Source organism: Hibiscus syriacus, unplaced genomic scaffold (genome assembly GCF_006381635.1).
Source record: "Hibiscus syriacus cultivar Baekdansim isolate YM2019G1 unplaced genomic scaffold, ASM638163v2 tig00111650_pilon, whole genome shotgun sequence".
In the NCBI taxonomy this organism is placed as follows: Eukaryota; Viridiplantae; Streptophyta; class Magnoliopsida; order Malvales; family Malvaceae; genus Hibiscus; species Hibiscus syriacus.
In genome coordinates, this window is record NW_024063146.1 from 2203543 (window position 1) to 2211881 (window position 8339).

The 8339-nt window shown below is 37.9% G+C and overlaps 1 pseudogene; it reads right to left on the minus strand.

Annotated features, from left to right (window-relative positions):
• Positions 1 to 219: 219 nt before the first annotated feature.
• On the minus strand, positions 220 to 7170 carry LOC120166968 (annotated as a pseudogene).
• Positions 7171 to 8339: the final 1169 nt, after the last annotated feature.

Sequence of the window (8339 nt, forward strand, 5' to 3'; positions counted from 1 at the left end):
TAGTACCAAGTCATTTAATTTATTAGCTCTTAAACACAATGGCATTAAGAGAAATTCAAGTTTCTAGCAAGAGAAATGGTTTTTGCAGAATCTCAAGGCATCTATAAGTTTCCTTGCATTTCATATTTCCTAACTAGCACTTTAAAGTTGAAGCCTCAAGTCACCGATAAAGTATTAAACCGGAAAATACAAGGTAATTTGCTAAAACTTTTGAGAATGAAGGATACAAATAAATGAATTTTCCTACCATGTTTGTAAGTACTGGCAATGAAATAAAACACCTACAGCCGACAGTAAACATGACTTTCACATTTCAGAAACAAAATCAGAAAACGAAAACTGCTGCATTCTGTGAGAGTATCACTAAAAGGAAGAATTAACTTTGAGAAAATGGGGGAAAAAGCTTTATAGTACTAAGTTTACACAGGCAACCAATCCATGTACCTATTTCTTGCTACTTGACAATCTTGAACTACTGAACTTCTGGTGCAGTGTAGGGTGTACATGGGAAAAAATTGATGTCTTTTGCTTCTTTGGTTTGGCACCAAAGATATATGACCTCAAAGGAACCCCAGTCCGACTACGTGACTCATGCATTTGGCTACTTTGATGGCTCTTTGATCCAGAAAGTTCCCAATCTTCAGTCAACTTTTTCAGACTTCTCTCAATTTCAATCAGTAGGGCTGCAACATGGTCGAAACCAGCTTGCAGTTCATCTGCAACTTTGTTGTTTTCTTGTTTCATGTTCAAAATTTCACCTTCGAATTTCACTGCTTGGTAACTTGTGAAGGTGAAGTCATCGTCTTCAGCACTTTCTTTCAAAGCCTTTGTTATCCCTTCTTCAATTTCACACAAAGATGAAAACCGCTTCTTCAGTTCTTCTTTCAGTAATACACTGTTTTCCACCCAGAGATTCAATTCATTCTGTATTTTGTCACCATCAGAGGAGAAGCGATAAGAATTGGAGCAAGAGAATTGGCGACAACTTATTCATTACTATACCCAGAAAAATACCAAACCATGGTCGAAACTCCTGATCTTTCTTCAATCCAGCAGCAGATTTCAGAACTTACAACCTTGGTGAAGCAAGCAACGGATGGCACAAAACCTCCTAAATGGTGGGAAGAACAGGATAATCGGATCAGTAAACTGGAGTCAAGGATGACAACGAATCAAGGTTGTGTGGAGCAAATTTTGAGGATTTTGACTAGGAGGACAGAGGAACAAGAACAAACCAGTTCAGAGAATGAACAAGTAAATATTCCTAACCTTCCTAAGACTGATGGGAAGAAGCCTATGTTAGTTACAGGGATGAATGAATCCCAATTTTCATATAAGCACAATGAACCCGAAATTCTAAAATCTAAACCAGCACATGGTGACTCTATCAATGAGTTTACAGCCAGTGATATTAGGATACTTCACAATAGAGGGTATAAACTGTTTGAAAAAATGTCAAAGCTAACGTTTCAGCATTGGACAGATCATGACAGTAATGACAAACTGTTCAGACAAGTTTTCACAGGTGGTGTTGATGAATTCATCAAATGTGAGTTCAATGTCGAGGGGCTAAACCTCTACATGGACAGTACAAAAAATTGGAATAGGTTGGAATTTGCACAACTTCAAAATCAAATGAAGGTTCAAGAAGAATTGAGTAATAAAACCGTCACTTATTACAATACAAGCTGGAGGAATGAAGGTATTTTGACGTGGAAATATGCTTCGATGAATTCGGTTGACTTCCCATATACAGAAGGTGAGGTCGAGTTTAGGAGTGTGTTGTACATTCCTGGCATGGGCCCTCTCAACAATGAGGATGTCACGAATTATAAAACAAAGAATATACATTTGTATGTGAAGCGTGTATTTATCTCGGATGAGTTTGATGGGGAGCTGTTTCCACGATACTTGAGCTTTGTGAAGGGTGTTGTGGACTCAAATGATCTTCCCCTTAGTGTTTCTCGAGAGACCCTTCAAGAGAGTCGAATTGTGAGAATTATGAGAAAGAGGCTTGCCAGGAAAACATTTGACATGATTCAAGAGATTTCTGAAAGAGAAAATAAAGAGGATTACAAAAAATTCTGGGAGAACTTCGGCAGGTTTCTAAAGTTGGGCTGCATCGAAGACACTGGTAATCACAAACGTATAACTCCATTACTTCGGTTTTACACATCAAAAAGTGAAGAGGAATTGACGAGTTTGGATACATATGTTGAAAATATGAGTGAGAATCAAAAGGCAATTTATTACTTGGCAACTGACAGCTTGAAAAGTGCCAAGACCGCTCCATTTTTGGAGAAGTTGGTTTAAAAAGACATTGAGGTTCTCTATTTAATTAAGCCTATCGACGAGGTTGCCATCAAAAATCTACAGACCTTTAAAGAAAATAAATTTGCTGATATTAGCAAGGAAGATTTAGAACTTGGTGATGAGGATGAGGTAAAAGAGAGGGATTTACTCTATTCAAATACTGCTGAGACTAAGCTTAATGCCTCAGAAGCCCTTGCAAAGGCATTGTAAGTAAAGAGGGGCATGCTGGATTTAAATACTGTTGAGACTAAAGGTGATGCCTCAGATGCCCTTGCACAGGCATTGCAAGAAAAGATGGCAGCACTGTTGCTTTTATCGCAGCAGGAAGAAAGGCATTTACTTGAGAAAAATGTTAATGCAGCTCTTCAGAAAAAGATAGGTGAACTTCATAGAAATTTTCTTCAAGTTACAAATAAAAAGGTGAAGGCTCTCCGGGAGTTGGCACAGTTCAAGCGGAGATATCAGTTATTGCAAGCGAAAATCAGTAATGAGATATCAGAAGGGTTTGATCCTTGGGGACAAGGATCATTTCAAGGGAAGGGGAATGTCATAACTATATGGGAAGTCAACAAAGAAAGCAGCAGGAATCAGTTACTTGAACAACAACTTTTGAATCTGAAATTTTTTCAGAAGACTCAAGCAAGGCTGAAATTTTTTGCTAAAATAAAATTGACAGACAGAGGTATAAAGACAGAGGACAGAATTTACCTGAAGTTTCGGTCTTACCATCAAACCTCACTTACTTTTCGAAAGGGATTGAAGCTGGCAGCAAGGTTCTATGGTTCTATAATGCTCGACAAACGTAAGGAGCAGGAGCACAATCAGATGCAGTGGATGAAATTAGGACTGGAAAATGTCACTGTGGTCAATTATATTGTACTTCCAGCACAATTCTCAGATTTTGATCTTTGGGGACAAGGATCATTTCGTTGGGAGGGTATTGTCACGATCAGAAGGAGAAGCGATAAGAATCGGAGCAAGAGAATTGGGGAAATCAGAGAAAGGGTTAGGGATTTGGAATTGGGACTGGACCTAACATGTTTTACAGCCCACTAAGGATAAGAAACATCTTGCTTAGCTGTGCATGTGGTTATACTCAGTACAACTAGGACTGCCAGCTGTAGGGTAACTATGAGAACACTATAATTATATAAACCATGTACTAGAGGAGGAGAAAGTATGCTTTAATTGAATGAATTCTAAGCTTCTTGAATCTCTTATTTTCTCTCCTTAATCTTAATTCTCTCAATTCTTCTTCTATATTTCTTCTCTAATCTCCTAGGGTCATAACATATTTCTGTCAGATGTTTGTATAATGGTCGCACATCTGATTTTAGTTTACATGTTTTAGTGGTTTTATCCTCTTGCTTTTGTCTTTCTGCAAGTTTTGATACCTCGGCCGCTAAATCTTTCACACCATTTTCAAATTTCTGCACCTCATGAAATGCACTGCTGAATCTGAACCAGAATTCCAAGTTCTCTTCTAGCAGTAAATCAATGTTCATCCTGAACTTTTCTTCAATTGCTGAAGTAGATGGGGACTTGTTAACTAGCATCGATCCCACATCTTCATCCTCTAGTGGCGGTGTTGTTGAGGTTTCAGTCACTACTGGTTTCTCGGAATCAGTAGTGTTGTTTTCACCAATACTTATTTGTAAAAGGCTTAATTTCTGACGTAATGATCGAATCTCTTCATCTTTCATGGCAACAGTGCTCTTCAGTTCCTTTAGCTGCAACATAATCTCAAACAGGATATTCTGATTATTTGCCTCTACTTCCACGAGTGTCTTTTTTGTGTCCTTGTATTTGCGAAGCGTTGTAGTATATTCTGTCAATATAGTCTTCTCTCTGTCTCCCATTCCTTCGGAGAACAACTGCTTCCAGTCTGGCTCATCTTCCTGCCTTATTTCATGTTCTTTTGATTCAGCTTGGGCAAGAGCAGCCACTGTCAGCAAAGGAGCTTGCTTATCAACTTTTTCCTCAGCTATCAAGTCTTCACATTTCTCTGAAGGCTTACAAGTTGCATGGTGAACAGATTCTTCATTTGTAGAAGTTTTAACAGAATCATGTTCTTCTGCGTTCTCCTTTTCTAATTTCAGGTCCTCTCTTGATTTTGATTCCGCATTCCCATCCTCTGCACAACCGGCAGAATGAACAAGCTTTTCTCCTTCCTCTTCTGATTCTTTTGGCAGTGCTACTTTAATCACAGAGTTCTCTTCTTTTGATAATGAATCTGAGACCACAACCATTGCTTGTTTTGTGGGCTGCAGATTTTTGCAGCCATCACTTGCATCCAGATTCCTCCGCTCCTGTTCTTCAGACTCTTGTGTAGATTTTACTTCAGCTGGAGAATTCTCCCTTTCTGGTGCATTAGATATCATAAACTCCTGGCCTGCTTTCGCCTCCTTCGGCATTTTGTCATTATCTTCGATCTCCTCTTCCTTTGATGATTTGGCTTCCGCTTTAACCACAGAGTCCTCTTCTTTGGATAATGAATCCGAGATCACAATCCATGCTTGTTTTGCAGACTGCAGACTTTTGAAGCCATCACTTGCATCCAGATTCCTCCTCTCTTGTTCTTCAGACTCTTTTGCAGATTTAACTTCAGCTGGAGAAGCATCCCTTTCTGATACATTAGCTATCATGGACTCCTGGCCTGCTTTCACCTCCTTTGGCGTTTTGTCAATATCTTCAATCTCCTCTTCTTTTGATGATTTGGCTTCCACTTTAACCACAGTCCTCTTCCTCGGATAATGAATTTGAGACCACAACCATTGCTTGTTTTGCAGACTGCAGATTATTGAAACCATCACTTGCATCCAGATTCCTCCTCTCTTGCTCTTCAGACTCTTTTGTGGATTTGACTTCAGCTGGAGAATTGTCCCTTTCTGATGCATTAGCTATCATGAACTCCTGGCCTGCTTTCACCTCCTTCAGCATTTTGGCTCTATCTTCGATCTCTTGCTTTGACGATTTGGCTTCTACTGAAGAGCTCTTATCTCTTTCAAGTTCCTCATCTGGCTTCATACTATGCGCCTTCTCTAACAGGTGATCAATATTACAATATGCTTCATTAAAATGAGTTCGGAGATTGTTGTTTTGGTCTTCAAAATTCTGATTCAAAACCTGAATCCCATGAAAGTTCTCCTCCATCTCCATTAGCTTGTTCTTCAAATAAATTTTTTCATCAACCAATGTGGCCTTATCCACTTCCAGGGTCTGAATCTGGGATTGAAGCTCTTCCGTCTCTGCTTGTAGTCTCTGGATAAGAGCTGTCTGAGATGAAATCGCATTTTCTAGGACACTTACCTTGTTCACAAGTTCATCAACCTTCTGCACCATTTCTGTTACATTCAAAGATTCAGAAAGGCCAACCTCAAATTGTGCCTTTATAGTTTGCCTTAAGGACTCCATGTCCTTTCTCTTTTCGGTAGTATCACTCGCTTCTTGTTTGAATATTTTGGAATGTTCAGCTACTATTCCTGAATCATCTCCATCCGATGGTTTCAACTGACCGGATTCGTTTAAGAGAAACTTGTTCTTGAGAGAATCCAGTTTCTCTCTGGCATCCTTGATCTTTTTCTGCTCCACTTCTGCTTCCAAGACTGATCTCTCCTGCTTCACCTGCATCCTAGTTAATGTCTCTCTGCATGATTGTAAAGCTGTCGCTACCATCATGGTTTGAGCTTCATCATCTTCAATGACCCTACCTTCACCAAATTCATCTTCCAAACTGCAAACTTTCTCTTGTAATTCTTTTATCTCATCCTGTATTTCCTGGTACTTTGCTAGCCCACTCTCATAAGAGCCCTTAACAAACCCTTTTTCAGTCTGCAATGCCAGGTTTCGTTTCTGAAGCCTATGGATCTCCTCAAGTCCCTCAGCCTTGGTCCAACCAGATTTAGGAACAGCATCGGTAGCAGCTACAGTTGGTCTCTTAGGTTCCGTTTTCTTTGTAGCGGATGTTATTAAACCCTTCAAATCTATTACAGGAAGGTCCGGAACCTCGGGGAAATTGCCTTTAGAGTTTGCAGGAGACTTCTTTGAGAATGTGGGTGGACCATCATCTTCCTCTTCATCATCCATTGCAAACTGAGCTTGCTCCGGACAAACAGAAGCAAGAGTGTTGTTTGCATTCTGTAGCTCCGTCGAGATGTGGTCGTACCGTTCGGCTAAGGCGCGGTAAGCTCTGTAAAATTCTTCCACAAATTGAATCAATTCAGGCCTCTTTTGTAATACATTTCTGCCCTCTTGGCAAAGGAATCTCCATCCTCTTCAATCACTTTAAGCACTTCCTTTACCTTTTCCTCCATATCTGCAATTCAAAATCGTATCGTCTTAGATAGTGATACAAACCTAAACCCTAGTTCATAAAAATATCAGAAAACACTGGAAAGCATACCCAAATAACCCAACTTTCTTCCATAAATTAAAAACCCAGATATCAACCAGAAATCACTATACTTTCAACATTTCAGGGAAGAAAAAGGGAAATAATCAAACATAGAAATTACCTTGAAGGCTTTGCTCCATCCATTTTGACTGCTTGGTTCTGATATGGGCAGCCCACCACCATGAATAAGCATTGCTAGCAGCTGTTTGCAACATTTTTCTCTTCAAATCTTTTCCTTTTGAAGCAGGAAGAAGATGTGATTTCTTTGCAGACTCTGTTTAAGTAATTATAGAAGAAAGAGAAGAAATGCAAAGCATTAAGGAAGGAGAATAGTTGTTGGTTTTGACAGTTCATGGAGAATCTAGAAAGAAAAGAAATCAGGGGTTTGCTTGGATTTTGTTAAGGGGATCATGGAGAGGAGCAAACTTCGGTAGAATATTTTGTTCCTTGCCATTGTATCTTTTTAATAAAATCATGGTTTTGAGAATCCGACATGTCAACGAACGCTATCGATTTACTGATTTAATTAATTCAATTAATTAAATCAGTCGAAAAAACCAGACGATGTCATAATTCATTAATTATTTAAAAAATTAAATAATAATATAAAAATATTTAATAAAAAATAATTTTTTTATATCACAAGTCATATTAAAATAAGTTATAACATATATAAGTTAAAAACCATAAAATCAAGTGAAACAAAATATTTCAAATCAACTACAACACAATATTTAAGGTAAAACATATTAAAAAATAAATATAATTATATAACTATAATCAAAAATTAAATTTGGGGCTAAAAAAATCATAACAAACGATATCGTTTAGTTTATTTTAAAAAAAAACCTACATGGCTAAGAAACATAGAAGAGAATCACAAAAGTCTAAAAAGTAAAAATATGGAAACAAAACAATCTCACATGGCTAAGAAACATAAAAGAACATCCCAACTGACTTCTATAAATAATAGAGGTAATTTAACATTCAAAAATCATGGAGCCTTTTGGTGAGCACAAAGCGAACTATTCTTTCGCTTCAATCGAGATTGAATTTCAGGTTTCAATCGATTTTTTTTTGAATTCGAGCCTTTTTGAGTTCAAGTTTCAATATTATATTTCGAGTTCTAATTGAACTTGATAATTTTTAGCTCGTGAGTTTTTGAGTCAAGTTGAGTTTACTTTTAAAGTTTTCGAGTTCGAGTCGAGCTCAACAATACTCGAGTTCGACTTGGCTCGTTTAACAAACGACGCCGTTTAATTTAATTTTTTTTTTTAAAAAAGAACCGGTTTTCAACCGGTTCACTGTCTGATCCGATTCGAGCGGTTCACAGCCGATTCAACGGTTCCTTCTGGTTCACTAGTAACTATTTAACCGGTGTAAAATAAACCGAACCAGGTAACGATTCTTAGTTGAACCAACCGATCTGGTCCGATTTTCAAAATACTAAATAAAATACAGTTCAAAAGCTTCAACCAGTGTCTGTCTCCACGTGGCATTCTCCCTTTCAATTTGGTGGGCCTGGGCAACATCCATTTATGTTATATTCTAGGGTAAATTACGTATTTAGCACCTAAATTATCAATTATATTCATTTTAGTATTTAAACTTTTATTTTTTTTAAATTATACTT